The sequence below is a fragment of the Callithrix jacchus genome, chromosome 1 (assembly GCF_049354715.1).
Source record: "Callithrix jacchus isolate 240 chromosome 1, calJac240_pri, whole genome shotgun sequence".
NCBI classification, from domain to species: domain Eukaryota; kingdom Metazoa; phylum Chordata; class Mammalia; order Primates; family Cebidae; genus Callithrix; species Callithrix jacchus.
Window position 1 is genome coordinate 88761730 of NC_133502.1, and position 15684 is coordinate 88777413.

The 15684-nt window shown below is 44.3% G+C and overlaps 1 protein-coding gene across 4 annotated transcripts in view; it reads right to left on the minus strand.

The window, feature by feature from the left end:
* GCNT1 (glucosaminyl (N-acetyl) transferase 1) overlaps positions 1–6544 on the minus strand; it is a 41058-nt gene extending 34514 nt beyond the window's left edge. For all 4 annotated transcript variants that reach the window (XM_035301938.3, XM_035301955.3, XM_078366205.1 and 1 more), the window contains exon 1: positions 6462–6544. The gene's annotated coding sequence lies outside the window, so the exon portion shown is untranslated. The remainder of the gene's footprint in view (positions 1–6461) is intronic.
* Between the last annotated feature and the right edge of the window lie 9140 nt (positions 6545–15684).

A 15684-nucleotide genomic window follows, 5' to 3' on the forward strand; every position in this document is an offset into this window, starting at 1 on the left:
AGAAAAATCTCACTGGAAACTGGAGAAAAAGGCATGTGGGTTATCAACTGGAGGACCGTGGGCAACACTACTGCATGCCCTAACAGAAAATTGAGATGATATTTCACCATATCAGGAATCTGCCTCAGGACATTTCTGGGAAGAATGCGGGAAGTGCTACCTGGCCAAATCTCTGCCTTTGAGAAAATGTGAGAAGAGAGCAATGAACTAAAGAAGTATATTCAATTTTTAAGTAGAATTTTGACAAAACAGAAAAGAGTCAGGACTTGCCGGGTTTAAAATAAAACTACTCCTAGTCGAATATGGTAGCCCTTGCCTGTAGTCTCTCTCTTTTTTTTTTTTTAATTTTTTTATTTAAAGACGGGGTTTCACCATGTTGGTCAGGCTGGTCTTGAACTCCCGACCTCAGGTGATCAACCCTCCTTGGCCTCCAAAGTGCTTGGATTATGGGCGTGAGCCACCGCGCCCGGCTGCCTATAGTCTCAACTACTTGAGAGGCTCAAGAGGGAGGATCACTTGAGCCCAGGAGTTCAACTGAAGTGTGCTAAGATCATACCTGTGAATAGCCACTGCACTCTAACCTGGACAACAAAGCGAGACACCGTCTCCAACAAACCAACTAACCTCAAATCAAAAACCCTTTAGTGGGCAGGGGTGTGGCTCACACCTGTAATCCCAGCACTCTGGGAGGACAAGGTAGGCAGATCACTTGAGCCCAGGAGTTTGAGACCAGCCTGGGTAACATGGCAAAGCCCAATCTCCACTAAAAATACAAAAATTAGCTGGGCATGGTGGCGTGTGCCTAGTCCCAGCTACTTGAGAGACTGAGGTGGGAGGATCACCTGAGCCTAGGAAGTGGAAGCTGCAGTTAGCCAAGATCCTGCCACTGCATTCCAACCTGGGCAACAGAATGGGACCCTGTCTGAAAAACACAAACAAACAAATAAGCAAAAAGTGGGTTTCTACTATGCTTAAAGTCCAAAATCCTAAAAATGACCCAAGAGGCCTCATCCCCAGACATATTTTCCTCTTGATCTCAACTCTTTCAGCCTGTAAGTTTATCCCCTAATGCACTTCACTAACTCCTACTAATCTTTCAGCCTTTATTTATTTATTTATTGAGACAGAGTCTTGCTCTGTCACCCAGGCTGTAGAGCAGTGGCATGATCTCGGCTCACTGCAACCTCTGCTTCCCAGGTTCAAGCATTTCTCTTGCCTGAGCCTTCTGAGTAGCTGGGATTACAGGTATGTGCCACCTTGCCCAGCTAATTTTTTTGTTTCTTTTTTTTTTTTTTTTTGAGACGGAGTTTTGCTCTTGTTACCCAGGCTGGAGTGCAATGGCACGATCTCGGCTCACCGCAACCTCCGCCTCCTGGGTTCAGGCATTCTCCTGCCTCAGCCTCCTGAGTAGCTGGGATTACAGGCACGCACCACCATGCCCAGCTAATATTTTGTATTTTTAGTAGAGACAGAGTTTCACTATATTGGGCAGGCTGACCTCCCCTTGTGATATGCCCATTTCTGCCTCCCAAAGTGCTGGGATTACAGGCATGACACACCACACCCAGCCTATTTTTAAAAAATTTTTTTACACACACACACACAAAAAGAGTCGAGGTCTTGCTACGTTGACCGGGGGTGGGCGGGCGGGTCTCACTACGTTGACCTGGCTGGTCTCGAACTCCTGGCTTCTAGGAATCCTCCCATCTCAGCCTCCCAAAGTGCTAGGATTATAGGTGTGAGCCACCACACCTGCTTCCAGACCTTATTTTAAATATTGTTTTTTAAGCAGACCTTCCCTGAACAGTCTCTCTCCCCTAAACCAGGTTAGGTCTCAAGGTGACATGCCCCCTAATACGCTGTGCTTTCCTAAGTACCACTCAGGATTGTGATAGTCTGAGCCTGTGTGACTAGGTGTTCGTCTCCATCTAACCACCAGATTAGACGGATCATAAAGGCAGGGACCCTCCATCTTGTTCACAGCTGTGGCCCTGGAGCGAAAGATGCCAGACATGTAACAGATGCTCAGTAAATAGCTGTTCAATGAATGCCTGAATAAACAGGTTGCTCCAGTACCCACGACCCTAATGAACAAAAATTGGGCTACTACTTTAGCAAAAGAAAAATCAATTATGGGAGGATTTCTTAGTAACTTTATTGCATTGATGACCAAATACATGCAGACTCCTCATTGGAAACAGAAGTACAATCAAGGAAGCAGAAACTCCAGGTGCCTAGTGGCAGAAGTAACATTTCATGTTTTAGATTTGCATTTGGGGTCACAACCCTACTCTTAGCTATGAATAAAGAGTTTTCCCAGGGCCAGCTCATGGGTGGGCAAACAGTGCAGTCACACTGGGCCCCGTGCTTGGCTTAATGGTCTGTGGTTGCCATGTTCACATTCTTTTTTTTAATTTGTATTGCATTTTAGGTTTTGGGGTACATGTGAAGCACATTCTTAATTTTTTTAACAAGGGGCCCCACAAATTATGTAGCCAGTCCTGAGTTTTACAAAGTAGTTTGATTTCTGGAAGGGACCAGTGGATAGCTAATCCCCAGCTAAGGAGGCATCCTCATAATCAAGGCTGTTTTCAACCTCCTTGAGCATATGTAAGTCCTAATAAGGAGGGTTACATTTCCAGAACATGTTTTCCTCTGATGTCAGTTACATCATATATCATGTAGCACTCCCTTTGAGAAAGTCGAGATTTTTCAGACTACAGAAATACACAGAAGTCTTCATTTTATTGCTGTTAGCTAAAAAAAAGAGGTTAATTTTTCTTAAAACTAAGTTCTACTCAAAACTACTATAGAATTCCTTTTCCATTTCTAACATTTTTAAACTTTATGAAATTTAACAAATGGACTGAATATTTGAAATTTCTTTCAAAACAGAAACTGGCAGGGCATCCTGCTCAAAATAGGAAAAAAAAAAAAAAAAAAAAAAAAAGAAATGAAACTGGCAGGACACATTGGCCATTCACAAAGAACACTGGTTTAGTTATCTTAATAGATGTTTCGAAATGTCAGATGTTTAAATTTACAAATAGCTTCTCTAATCATGAAGTTAATTGTTTAGCTTGTCATATATCTCAGAAATGTTTAGACCATCTTAAATATAGGCTCATTTTGTTCCTCAACCAAAGATGACTTTATTCCCCAGGGAACATCTGCCTAGGTCTGGAGGTCTGGAGACATTTGGGTCATTGAACAGCAGGAGGGTGTGCTGGCATTTAGTAGGTAGAGGCCAGAGACGCTGCTAAACATCCTGCAATGCACAGGACAGCCCTCTCAACACAAGTTATCTGGCCAAAAATGTCAAAACTGCCAAAATTGTTGAGAAAGGCTGGTTGAAACATACATGGCAATTGCCTCAGATAGAAAGCATGACAATATTAAGCCACAAGTCCAGTGACCAAGCCAAGAAAACAGACAGTCTCCACAAGAAACATATCTGGTTGTATGAAGAGTCATCGGGGAACTCCCTTTTTAAGACAGGGAGTTAGACATTTGACATACTGACCTGAAACCATGAATATATTTCTCATTAGAATAAATAACAAAAATAATAACAAGAGTCCTCCTTGATTGGCTCCATAAAAAAAAGTATAGCTGAAATACAACACACTTCATAGAAAACAGAATCTGATAGAAGAGATCATTTCCAGTAGTAATTTCTCTTCCCTACCACTTCATGAAAAATGTACAATAGCAACATCACAGTTCAGAATTTTCTATTCCTTAGAGAATATAATCACCATGCATATTAGCAGTTTTTAAGGTAGAGATTTACAAACAGATGATGAATGAAACAAATTTATTATTTGGGTTTTTTTTGAGATGGAGTTTCTGTAGTCCAGGCTGGAGTGCAGCGGTATGATTCTCACTCATCCCAACCTCCGCCTACTGGGTTCAAGCGATTCTCCTACCTCAGCCTCCTGAGTAGCTGGGATTACAGGCACGCACCACCACACCTGGTTAATTTTTGTATCTTTTTTTTTTTTTGGTAGAGATGCGATTTTGTCATGTTGGTCAGGCTGGTCTTGAACTTGGGACCTCAAGAGATCCACCTACCTAGGCCACCCAAATGTTGGGATTACAGGTGTAAGCCACCATGCCCAGCCTCTTTGTGTGTGTGTGTTTGAGACGGAGTCTCATTCTGTTGTCCAGGCTAGAGTGGAGTGGCGCAATCTCGGCTCACTGCAACCTCCACCTCCCGGTTCAAACAATTCTCTGCCTCAGCCTCCTGAGTAGCTGGGATTACAGGCACCCGCCACCACGCCGGGCTAATTTTTGTACTTTTAGTAGAGACAGGGTTTCACCATCTTGGCCAGGCTGGTCTTGAACTCCTGACCTTGTGATTCACCCTCCTCGATCTCCCAAAGTACTGGGATTTCAGGCATGAACCATCACACCTGGCCCTCTTTGTGTTTTAAAAAGGAACAAATATGAGCCAATATTTAAAATCATGCTTTATCTTTTTATTTATTTATTTTTTAAGTAAAAGATCTCAGCTACTCTTTAAAAAAAAAAAAAGAAGACAAAGAAGAGCTGTGTACACTGCATGGCTGCTTGGGAATTCCTGCATAGATACTGGGTGGAGATGGTCAATATCCACTCAGACTTAGTAGGTTTCCTCTGCAGTCACCCGGGCCCAACCAAGCACTCTTGCTTATTACCTGTTTTGTCGTTGTGGATAAAGTTGATTTTGTGATCCCAGTTTTAGGGAAAAACATTTTTCTTATCGGGAAGCAATTCAATTACAAATGGTAAAGTCCTAACTCCTTAAAAAGTGAGTGGAAAGACTGCTATCATTAATCCAGAATGAACTATAATTAACGAAGGATAGAATTTAGTACAAACTTGGGGCCAAGGCTAAGGACGCCCTTTACAGGGCCAAGTTGAAGGATGTGCAGAGGAGGTGACAGTGACCCTCAAACCCTCATCATGAAATGGAAACAGCATCAACCTCTCGACCAATAAAACACTTATAAAAGTAACTTCACAGTTTGGTATATTGTATTTTAAACAAAGGAGTTTGCCATTTCTAAGAAATCAGTTTCCCAAAACTACCATTTTAAAGGCCTGAAAAAATTCCTTTAAGAAAAAGAAGATACCTACACAGTCTGAGTTTTCCTCCCAGCCAGAACCGAAATCTGCTACTAAAGCCTCCAGCAGGGGGGCCTGCCTGGAATTACCTAAGCTCCTAGCAGGTAATTTACACTGATCTTTAAAAGCTATTCACTTAACCCCTCCTCCTCCCCTCTATAAAACAAACCGGCCTTTGAAAACAACAGCTCTGGAAAGGGGGCCAATGCCAGACTAAGAGACGAGTTCCAGACCACGTCTCTCACCTCCCACTCATCAAATTCAGCCCACAAAAAGCTGTGTCTGCATTCTCATCTCAAGGCACCATCGCTTTCTTTGAACACCATATATCCTGCCAATTGGCCTCTTGCCCCATTATGTGTAAAAAAACTACTCTCTTTTCTGCAGAAAGAAACAACAAGGTAAAGGGTGTTCAGGGCAACGTTTAAATGCATCTACAGAATGCCAGATGCCTACAGAACCTACCTCGGCCCGGGCAACCCGTGCCCCAGCCGGGATCTGCAGTCGCCCTGATCCACGCTGGGAGACTGGAAGAGGAGAGGGAGGCGTGACAGGCGAGGGTGCCTGCGCTGCGCAGAAAGCGCTGCCAGGAGAAAAGGAGCGGTAAGCAAGGGCTTCTTCCATTTCAAAACCTAATAACCAAAACTTGGAGGAATCTGCCTGAGATATTTAAAAAAAAAAAAAAAAAGATGAGGAGGGGAGGGGGGAAGAGAAAAGAAACCTAGGAGGGAGTAAAATGCGTTTAAGACGAATCACTTGTTTTCGTAACAGACCCTGCGCGCGAGTTTCCTAGACTGCGGCGACAAGGAAAGCTGGGGAGCAGGAAGGGAGAGGCTTCGGGGCGCCTAAACTAATGTCTCTTTCTTTCTATTAGTAATAGTTTGCTCCAGGGCGTGTCATTTGCAATCCTAGCATTGGACTCTTTATCAGTAACGTAGGGGTGATAATGCATCTTAGCTGGACTGGGGTTAGGATTCAATGAAGTGAAGCCCCTGGCACCCAAGGGATGGCAGCGAGTCTGTTCGTTCCCTGCTTCTCCACGCCTGCAGCCAACCCCTTCGACGTCCAAGCTACAGGGACAAGGGGCAAGAGGCCAGAAAGTGACTTTCAGGGGACACGGGGCACCGGCGTGCCAGCCCCACTGAGCGGATGGAAAATGAGGGTGGAAGGAGGACGCGCCGCTCCATCCCGGTACCGGGCGTACTCCACTCTGCTTCCTCCTCCGCGGGGGAGCCCAGCCCGCCCGGGGCCACGGAGCCCTGGCTGAGAGCCTGCTCCCTCCCACCCATCCTTCCCAGCTCTCCCCCACCGCGGGGCGGCCGGGCAGGGGAGCTCCAAGGGGAGTCGCTTACCTGGAGTGGGCGTCTGGCCCGGAGGCGCAGGAAGATGCCCTGCCGCTCCTCGTCCGCCAAGCTCCCGCCCCGTGCGGCGCTCTAGGCGCTGGGGAGCTGCGCCTGCAGCCCTGGCCCCCGCGGGGCCCGCCCTGGGGCCGCCCCCAGAGGCCCCGCCTTTCTAGGCCCCGCCCACCAGCCCCGCCTCGCCCACCTGCGCTGGCGCAGGGCTGGAGACTCGCCGGGGACTCGCTGCTCCCGCCTCGAGGCGAGGGCGCCCTCTGGGCCCTACTGTAGGCTGGAAGGAGCTCTGCGGTCCCAGTGCTTCCTTGCTCCTCTTCCTCACTGTGCTCTGATTCTCAGCCCTACGAGTGTGAGCAGGGTCTTGTTAAACATTTTATGCCCCCCTTCCTCGAAAGCAGGAAACTCGAGAAATGCTGCCTTTTCTGATTTTAAACATGAAAATATGTTCTAGAACAACAGTATAATTAAATTCCAAGGTCTTGATATGTAAGGTTTAGACATGACCATGTAGGTGTTTCTTTCCCCGCCAAGGAGCCTTGCTTCCTAAATTTAGCATTTAAGAACTCATTACAAAAGAAAAAAACAAGAACTCATTACATTAATGTGCATTTCCACATAAAAATTAAGATCAAATTAGACTGGAACAATCCACAGTGCTGTGGAAAGTAGGAAAAAACCTTTTTCACCTTTATAGCACAGAACTTGTGTTTGCCAAGAGTTCTCTTTGTAACAAGAGGAATATTGTGTCTGTGTCTTCTTCCACTGGATTTTTATCTCCGAGAAAGCAGAAGGTCTTGTTTCTATGTTGTTTACCATCCTGGTCAACATGGTGAAACCCCGTCTCTACTAAAAATTACAAAAAATTAGCTGGGCACGGTGGCGCGTGCCTGTAATCCCAGCTACTCGGGAGGCTGAGGCAGGAGAATTGCCTGAACCCAGGAGGCGGAGGTTGCGGTGAGCCGAGATCGCGCCATTGTACTCCAGCCTGGGTAACAAGAGCGAAACTCCGTCTCAAAAAAAAAAAAAAAATTCTAACTCGGAGGCCATTGGACTGCGATATTTTTGATACTTTCCTGATGTTAAAACAAAAATTAACGTAAGATGAGGATGTAGGTGAAGAAAGACTTCCCCGCTACTCTCTGAGGGTTGGATAACTAAGTCTATGAAATAAATTGGCAGCAGGTGGATTAAGAAGAGAAAAAGTACACAAATTTCGTGCAGGGGGTATTGCAGGAAAAAAAAATAATATCACCTCTGCCTCCCCCAGTAAAAACTGAGATTTTAGGAGCTTGTTTACCCTCTTCATTGGGGAGGAACAATTTAGGGGAGAGGAAATGATTTCGGGAAAACTCCTGAACGCCGTCAACGGCTTAGCTCTGTTTAATGTCTCATGAAATTTTTCATGAACAATTCAAGCATAATTGTTAAAAGTGAGTGAATTAGGTAATGTAAACGGAATAAAAGTTTATAAATGAACTTTTTAAAAATAATTATGTTTTATAAAATTTATCTATTTAAAAATAGTTTTAAAAATCTTTTTTGGTAACTTGAAATCTCAAACATAATAAATTAAGTAATAGATATTCATTAAATGTCTGAGTCCTTTATAAGTTAAAATACTGACATATTAATTGCTAAACATAAGTTTAAAGTATAGCTGGGGCCGGGCACAGTGGCTCATGCCTGTAATTCCAGCACTTTGGGAGGCCAAGGTGGGCGGATCACCTGAGGTCAGGAGTCCGAGACCAGTCTGGCCAACATAAGGAAACTCTATCTCTATTAAAAATACAAAAATTAGCCAGCCACGGTGGTGTGTGCCTGTAATCCCAGCTACTTGGGAGGCTGAGGCATGAGAATCACTTGAACCTGGGAGGTGGAAAGTGAGCTGAGATTATGCCACTGCATTCTGGCCTGGGCAACAAAGCGAGGCTTTTTAAAATTGATTAATTAAATAAATAAAAATAAAGTATAGTTGGCCGACTGCAGTGGCTCACACCTGTAATTCCAACACTTTCAGGAAGCCAAGGTGTGAGGATCACTTGAGCCTGGGAGTTTGAGATTAGCCTGGGCAACTTGGCCAGACTTCACCTCTACAAAATAAAAATAGATAAATTAGCCAGGGGTGGTGGCCAAGCAATAGATTGATGAATTAACTTTTAGAATACATCTTGTTTGTCAGTTGGATACTGCCTGTATACCGTAAGTGTAATCCATTTTGTGTGTGTGTGTGTGTGTGTGTGTGTGTGAGTGACAGGGTCTCACTCTGTTACTCAGGCTGGAGCACAGTGGCAGTGGCATAATCACAACTCACTGCAGCCTCAACTTCCCCCTGCTTTGGTGATTCTCCCACCTCAGCATCCCAAGTAGCTGGGACTACAGATGTGTGCCACCATACCCAGCTGATATTTTTGTATGTTGTGTAGACGGGTTTCACCATGTTGCCCAGGCTGGTTTTGAACTCCCAGGCTCAAGCGATCCACCCACCTCAGTCCCCCAAAGTGCTGGGATTACTGGTGTGAGCCACCTTGCCCAGCCACTTATTTTTAATTCCTGCAATAACATATACCCATAAATCTATACAAGTAGTTTAGAAGGTATTTCTGGAAGGCTTAGAGGTGTGTCAGTCAGGACCCAGTCAGAAAACAGAAATCACAGCAATTATTTTTACAGATAATTTAAGGGATTATTGAAACAGGTCATGAAGACTGGCAAGGCAAAACATTGCAGTAACAGAGAGTAACTGCAGGAAGCAGGTGCCACACACAGAGCCGGGAGAGGGGAAGTGTTGGGGTTATCAGAAACTTAAGAGCCCAGATAGGGCCCCTGGTTGGCTGGGAGTCAGGCCTTAAAGGATTGGGTAGTACCCAACTGGTGCTCTTATCTCTGAAGGTAAACATTAAGACTGGATGAGAGAGATAGATTTAAAACAAAACAAAAAACACTAAGAAACTGGAACCAGCTACTGCAACAGCCAGAAAGAAGAGCCACTGCTTGGTAGCATGGACAGGAACAGTAAGCGGCCATGAAGTAGCAAGTCCCTATTCTCAAGCACCCCTTATAGGCAAAACCTTACAGGAAATGTGATTTGCTAAGCCCCAGCCCTGGCTCGCAGAGCATAGGATGGAAGCATGAGTTTGAACTCCAAGACATACTTTAATAACCAGCACAAAGAACAAACACATGATCACAAACATCCAACTCTCCTAGTATTATAAGAGGTGGGAAAGTGTCTGATGAACACAGCTGTCATAGTAATGATCAATGCAATAGCAATACTTTCTTAAAATGTCATAATGAAACTGTAGTTACAAGTACAATCAAATAACGGAACAGAGGCTGGGCGTGATGGCTCATGCCTGTAATCCCAACACTTTGGGAGGCCAAGGCAGGTGGATCACTAGTTTGAGACCAGCCTGGCCAACATGGTGAAACTCCATCTCTACTAAAAATACAAAAATTAGCCAGGCACGGTGGCAAACACCTGTAATCCTAGCTACTGGAGAGGCTGAAGCACCAGAATCGCTTGAATCTGGGAAGTGGAAGTTGCACTGAATCAAGATCACACCACTGCACTCCAGCCTGGGCAACAGAGTGAGCCTCCATCTTGAAAATAAATAAATAAATAAGAATTATTTTAAAAAATAAGAGGATGGTATCAATTGACCTATACTTTGTGTTATTGGCGAACAGTGAAGATCCCCTTCCCCCCTTTATTTTCTAAGAAACCACTAACTACACCTTTCCCTAAATGACTTAGGAAAGCATCATAAATAACATCCTTTCACCCCTGTGACAAGGCCATAGACATGCCCTCCATATTTCCATTCTCATCCCATAAATGGTTGGCTGAACCACCTGCCCCTACTGATCAGTCTGGGCAAATCCCTTACTTGATCAGATTTCACTCAGGCTTTTCTCCTTCCCCCAGGTCTTTGCCCATTCATCTACTCTCAGCCTAAACCAGCACTGGAATTTGGAATAAGCACCTTAACATCCTGTATTAGTCTGCTTTCACATTGCTATAAAGACATACACGAAACTGGGTAACTTATAAAGAAAGGTTTAATTGACTCATAGTTTTGCATGGCTACGTGGGCTCAGGAAACTTACAATCATGGCAGAAGGGGAAGAGGCACATGGTACATGGCAGCAGGTAAGAGAGCAAGCAAGAGCAGGGAAAACAGCTTTATAAAACTTTCAGATCTCCTGAGAACTCATTCACTGTCATGAAAACAACATGGAGGAAACCATCCCCATGATCCAGTCACCTCCACTGAGCCTCTCCCTTGCTACATGGGAATTATGGGGATTACAATTCAAGACGAGATTTGGGTGGGGTTTGAGTGGGAACACAGCCAAACCATATTATATCTGTAAGGTTTATTGCCGAGGTAAAATGAGAAAACTGAGGCAAGTATAAGAAAATGAGAAGTTAATTTATTCAGCTCCTGGACGAGGTTCTGCGGTCCAGGAAGGGGCCAAAGAAGTCCCTCCCAGCTGTTTAGGGCATGTGGTTTTATGGGGAGGGATGGCAATTGATTGGCTATTGGGGAAACAAAGGGAAGGCAATTTCATTGGCTGTTGAGAGGCAGGAAGTGCCTGGAGCTAGCTGTCACTGGTAGGTGAGCGGGACCTTGGGTAAGTGAGTCTTGATTGGCTATAGGGGAAACAAAGTGAAGGCAATTTCTTTTTTTTTTTTTTTTTTTTCAATTTGAGACAGAGTTTCGCTAGTTACCCAGGCTGGAGTGCAAAGGTGCAATCTCGGCTCACCGCAACCTCCGCCTCCTGGGTTCAAGCAATTCTCCTGCCTCAGCCTCCTGAGTAGCTGGGATTACAGGCACGCACCACCATGCCCAGCTAATTTTTTGTATTTTTAGTAGAGACGGGTTTTCACCATGTTGACCAGGATAGTCCCGATCTCTTGACCTCCCAAAGTGCTGGGATTACAGGCGTGAGCCACTGCACCTGGCCACCTTGAATTCTTTAGTCTACCTCCTTCACCCCTCTACCCATTTCTACCAATCTTTTCCTACCCACTCCAGCTCCTCAACTCAAGGTCACTCAGGATTTAGGCCTCCCTTCTGTTCTGACCACATTCTCTTCACACCATTCATGAAGGAGGGATCTCCTGTGCTAAATACTATGAGATGGCTGAAGAGATGACAGACACCCAATACTGGACATATGAGATTGGCTACAGTTTTTCAGTTACATACTCACAGGCGAGGGGTGAGGAGGATATTGCATGTCATGCAGAGCCACATGGGAATTGCATTTGAGAGTAGACTGAACCAGCAGGGGCTGCAGGAGGCAGGCTTTGTAGTCATGGCACAAGCGTGGGGTGACCCTTTTTTCCATGGAATATGTGATTGGCTTGTTCAAATGATTCTGTGTGCTGGCAGGGAGGTAAAGCTCCTTAGATTGAGGATTAAGTAGGGCAGAGCTGGTCTGGCTGAAGGGAAAACTAGCTGGGTAGGGAGTCTTTCCCACTTGGGGGGTGATGTGGTTTTGATGGTGTCTCTGCCCAAATCTCATACCATATTGTAGTCCCCAGTGTTGGAGGTGGGGCCTGATGAGGCGTGATTCAATCATGGAGGCAGTTTCTAATGGTTTAGCACCATCCCCCCGGTTCTGTCTTGTGATAGAGTTCTCATGAGATCTGGTTGTTTAAAAGTGTGTGACACCTCCTCCCTGCCTCTCCTCCCCCTGCTCCAGCCATGTAAGACATACCTGCTTCCCCTTCAACTTCCGCCATGATTGTGTTTCCTGAGGCCTCCTCAAGCCATGCTTCCTGTGCAGTGTACAGAACTGTGAGCCAATTAAACCTGTTTTCTTTATAATCACCCAGTCTCAGGTAGTTCTTTATAGCAAGGCAAGAATGGTCTCATACAAGTACCTAGATGATTTCTAAGTAAAAATAGTGGAGCATAATTTAAAGCTCATGTAAGCTTTTTATGTACAGTGAGGCTAAATCTATTTCGGTATTCTAACAATGTATTCCTTCTTGCCACATGGAAAAGCTGTACTGGCCAGGTGCGGTGGCTCACACCTGTAATCCCAGCAGTTTGGGAGGCAAAGGTGCTTGGATCACCTGAAGTCAGGAGTTCAAGACCAGCCTAACTAACATGTTGAACCCCGTCTCTACTAAAACCACAAAAATTAGCCGGGTATGGTCTGTAGTCCTGGCTACTCTGAAGGCTGAGGCAGGAGAATTGCTTGAACCCGGGAGGCAGAAGTTGCAGTGAGCCAAGATCGCACCATTGCACTCTAGCCTGGATGACAGAGTGAGAATCCATCTCACAACAAAAGAAAAAAGAAAAGTTGTACTATAAGGAAGTTTATGGCTATAAAAAAGTCATGAGATATATAACTTTAAGCTTGACTAGTCTGCTACAATGCTGGTATATGACAGACAGCTAATGGTCATAGTTTTCGCTATAGATCTATTACTTTGCTAGGTCTGCCATATCAGAGTACCATAGACTGGGTGGGCTTAAACAACGGAGTTTTGTTTTCTCACAATTCTGGAGGCTGGAAGTCCAAAATCAAGTGTCAGCAGAGTTGGGTTTTTTTCTGAGGCCTCGCTCCTTGGCTTGTAGATACCAAGATTAATATTTCTTTGACCTTTAATATTAAACATTTTATTAATATTTCTCTTTTTATTGATAGGCGTTTCTCATTTAAGATACCTAAGCCTCAAACAACTGATTTTTGCCACCACCTCTCAACAGATGCTTCAGCTGGTTTTATAGAAACAACACCAAACAGAGTCCCCAGGAGACTGTTTCTTAGTCCCTGACTCAACCCGTGCAGGAGGCTTAGGATTGTGTCTGAATCGCTCAGCAGTGAATAATACTCACTTATCATCCACAAAAGGGGAGGTCAACAGTGTTGACCTTTGCCAGAGCCTTGTTTTCCTGAAAAATTGCGCTGGCTAAAGAGCTCTCCTTATCCTTTTATGATAGCCTCCATCCTCTTCTTGCAATAATCCTTTTGAATAAAGTCTCCTCTTCCCTAAATCCAGATTTGTTTATTTTGACAAATGCTACAAAATTAGTTTTGACTTGTTTTAGAAATTTAATAAAATCACATTGAAAGGAACACGAGGAAGTCATGAAAGAGTAAGGTACCACTTGCAAAGCACGAAGATGGAGAAAGCAAATTGGATTGTAGAGTAAAGCCTGAGCTATGTTTCTAAAACCCATACATGTAAGTTCTTTAATGGTTTTAAAAAGAAACAGGTTGGTTTATTTTAAGAGCAGGCAGTATTTCTCAGAATAGCAACAAAGCTAAAATCACACACAAAAAAGTTTGATAGAGTTAATGTAATACATTAAAGTGTTAGATGTGTGCATAACGAAATATATCATAAACCAAGTTAAAAGTCAAACAAAGTGGCCAGGTGTGGTGGCTCATGCCTGTAATCCCCACACTTTGGGAGGCTGAAGCAGGTGGATCACAAAGTCAGGAGTTCCAGACCAGCCTGGCCAATATGGTGAAACCCTGTCTCTGCTGAAAAGACAAAAATTAGCCGGGCATGGTGGTGGGCACCTGTAGTCCCAGCTAATTGGAAGGTTGAGGCAGGAGGATGGCTTGAACCTGGGAGGCAGAGGTTGCAGTGAGCCGAGATCGTACCACTGCACTGTCGCCTGGGTGACAGAGTAAGACTGTGTCTCAAAAAAAAAATGGTCAAACTAGAAAATATATGCAATAGTATGTAAGCAAAATTAATTTTTCAAATAAAGGGTTTTTTACATAAAAATATGCACCAGGTGAAAAATGAGCAAAGGACATGATCAGATACTTCATTAAAGCAGAAATCCACATGAAAAGACGCTCAATTTCCATAGAAACTGAAGAAATCAAATTAAAACTACAAATCCCTTTTTACCTATCAGATTGGCAAAGTTGAAAAAGATTGATAAACACAGTATAGATGAAAGTGTAGGAATACAGACTCCTATGCTGCTCTCTGTTGTAGAGACTTTTACAGACTTTCTAGAAGGCACTTGGACAATGTGAATACTTGTTAACAATTATTCACCTAGGAATTTATCCTATGTAAGCAATTTCACAGGTACATAAGGATTTCTGAATCAAAACATTGGAAACAATGTAAGGGTTGTTAAAAATAAATTTCAGAAAAAGGTAAAATCATGACTCATACAAATATAAAAATGCACATCTGTTAAGGAATTTATGAATATGATATAAGGGAATCAGGCATATGTTATAACTATTTCAAAGGAAAGGTCCAAAAGCACAGATTTGACCGGGTACAGTGGCTCACACCTGGAATCCCAGTACTTTGGGAGGCCGATACGGGTGGATCACGAGGTCAAGAGATCAAGACCATCCTGGCCAACATGGTGAAACCCCGTCTCTACTAAAAATACAAACATTAGCGGGGCGTGGTGGCACGCGCCAGTAGTCCCAGCTACTCGGGAGGCTGAGGCAGGAGAATTGCTTGAACCCGGGAGGCGGAGGTTGCAGTGAGTCAAGATTGCGCCACTGCATTCCAGCCTGGTACCTGGTGACAGAGTGAAACTGTGTCTCAAAAAAAAAGCACAGATTTATCTAGAGTAAAGGAATGTTAAGGTGAATTGTGAAAGGAAACAAAACTGGTATTTTCATAGGGTGGGGATGGCAGGAACCAATTAAATTATTGCCAGACAGGACAAAATGTACACACTATCAGGTACATATAATGTATAAAAAGTGGCAAATATCTCAAAGACAATCCGACAGGGTTAGGACAAAACTTCTTGCTTGAGCCTGGGAGGCGGAGTTTGCAGTGAGCTGAGATCACGCCACTGCCCTCCAGCCTGCGCAACAGAGTGAGACTCTGTCTCAAAAGAAACAAAATACAACAAAACAACAAAAAATAAAAGGTTTATTTTCTTTGCATATGTAAGCTTCACAGAAAAAAAGTGAAAACCCCAAAGAGGTGTTTAGACCCAGGAGCTTATACACCATTTTAACACAGGGTGATAAAGTGTGGGAAGCTATTAGACAAGGAAAATGGGGGAGAGGCTGGCTTCTGTGGGGTGGGGGAGGGGTCAGGTAACTTGTGGGAAGAACTGGGAGAGATATGGTAATTAAGGCTTGTTTAAGGCCGGGCGTGGTGGCTCACGCCTATAATCCCAGCACTTTGGGAGGCCGAGGCGGGTGGATCACGACGTCAAGAGATCGAGACCATCCTGGTCAACAAGGTGAAACC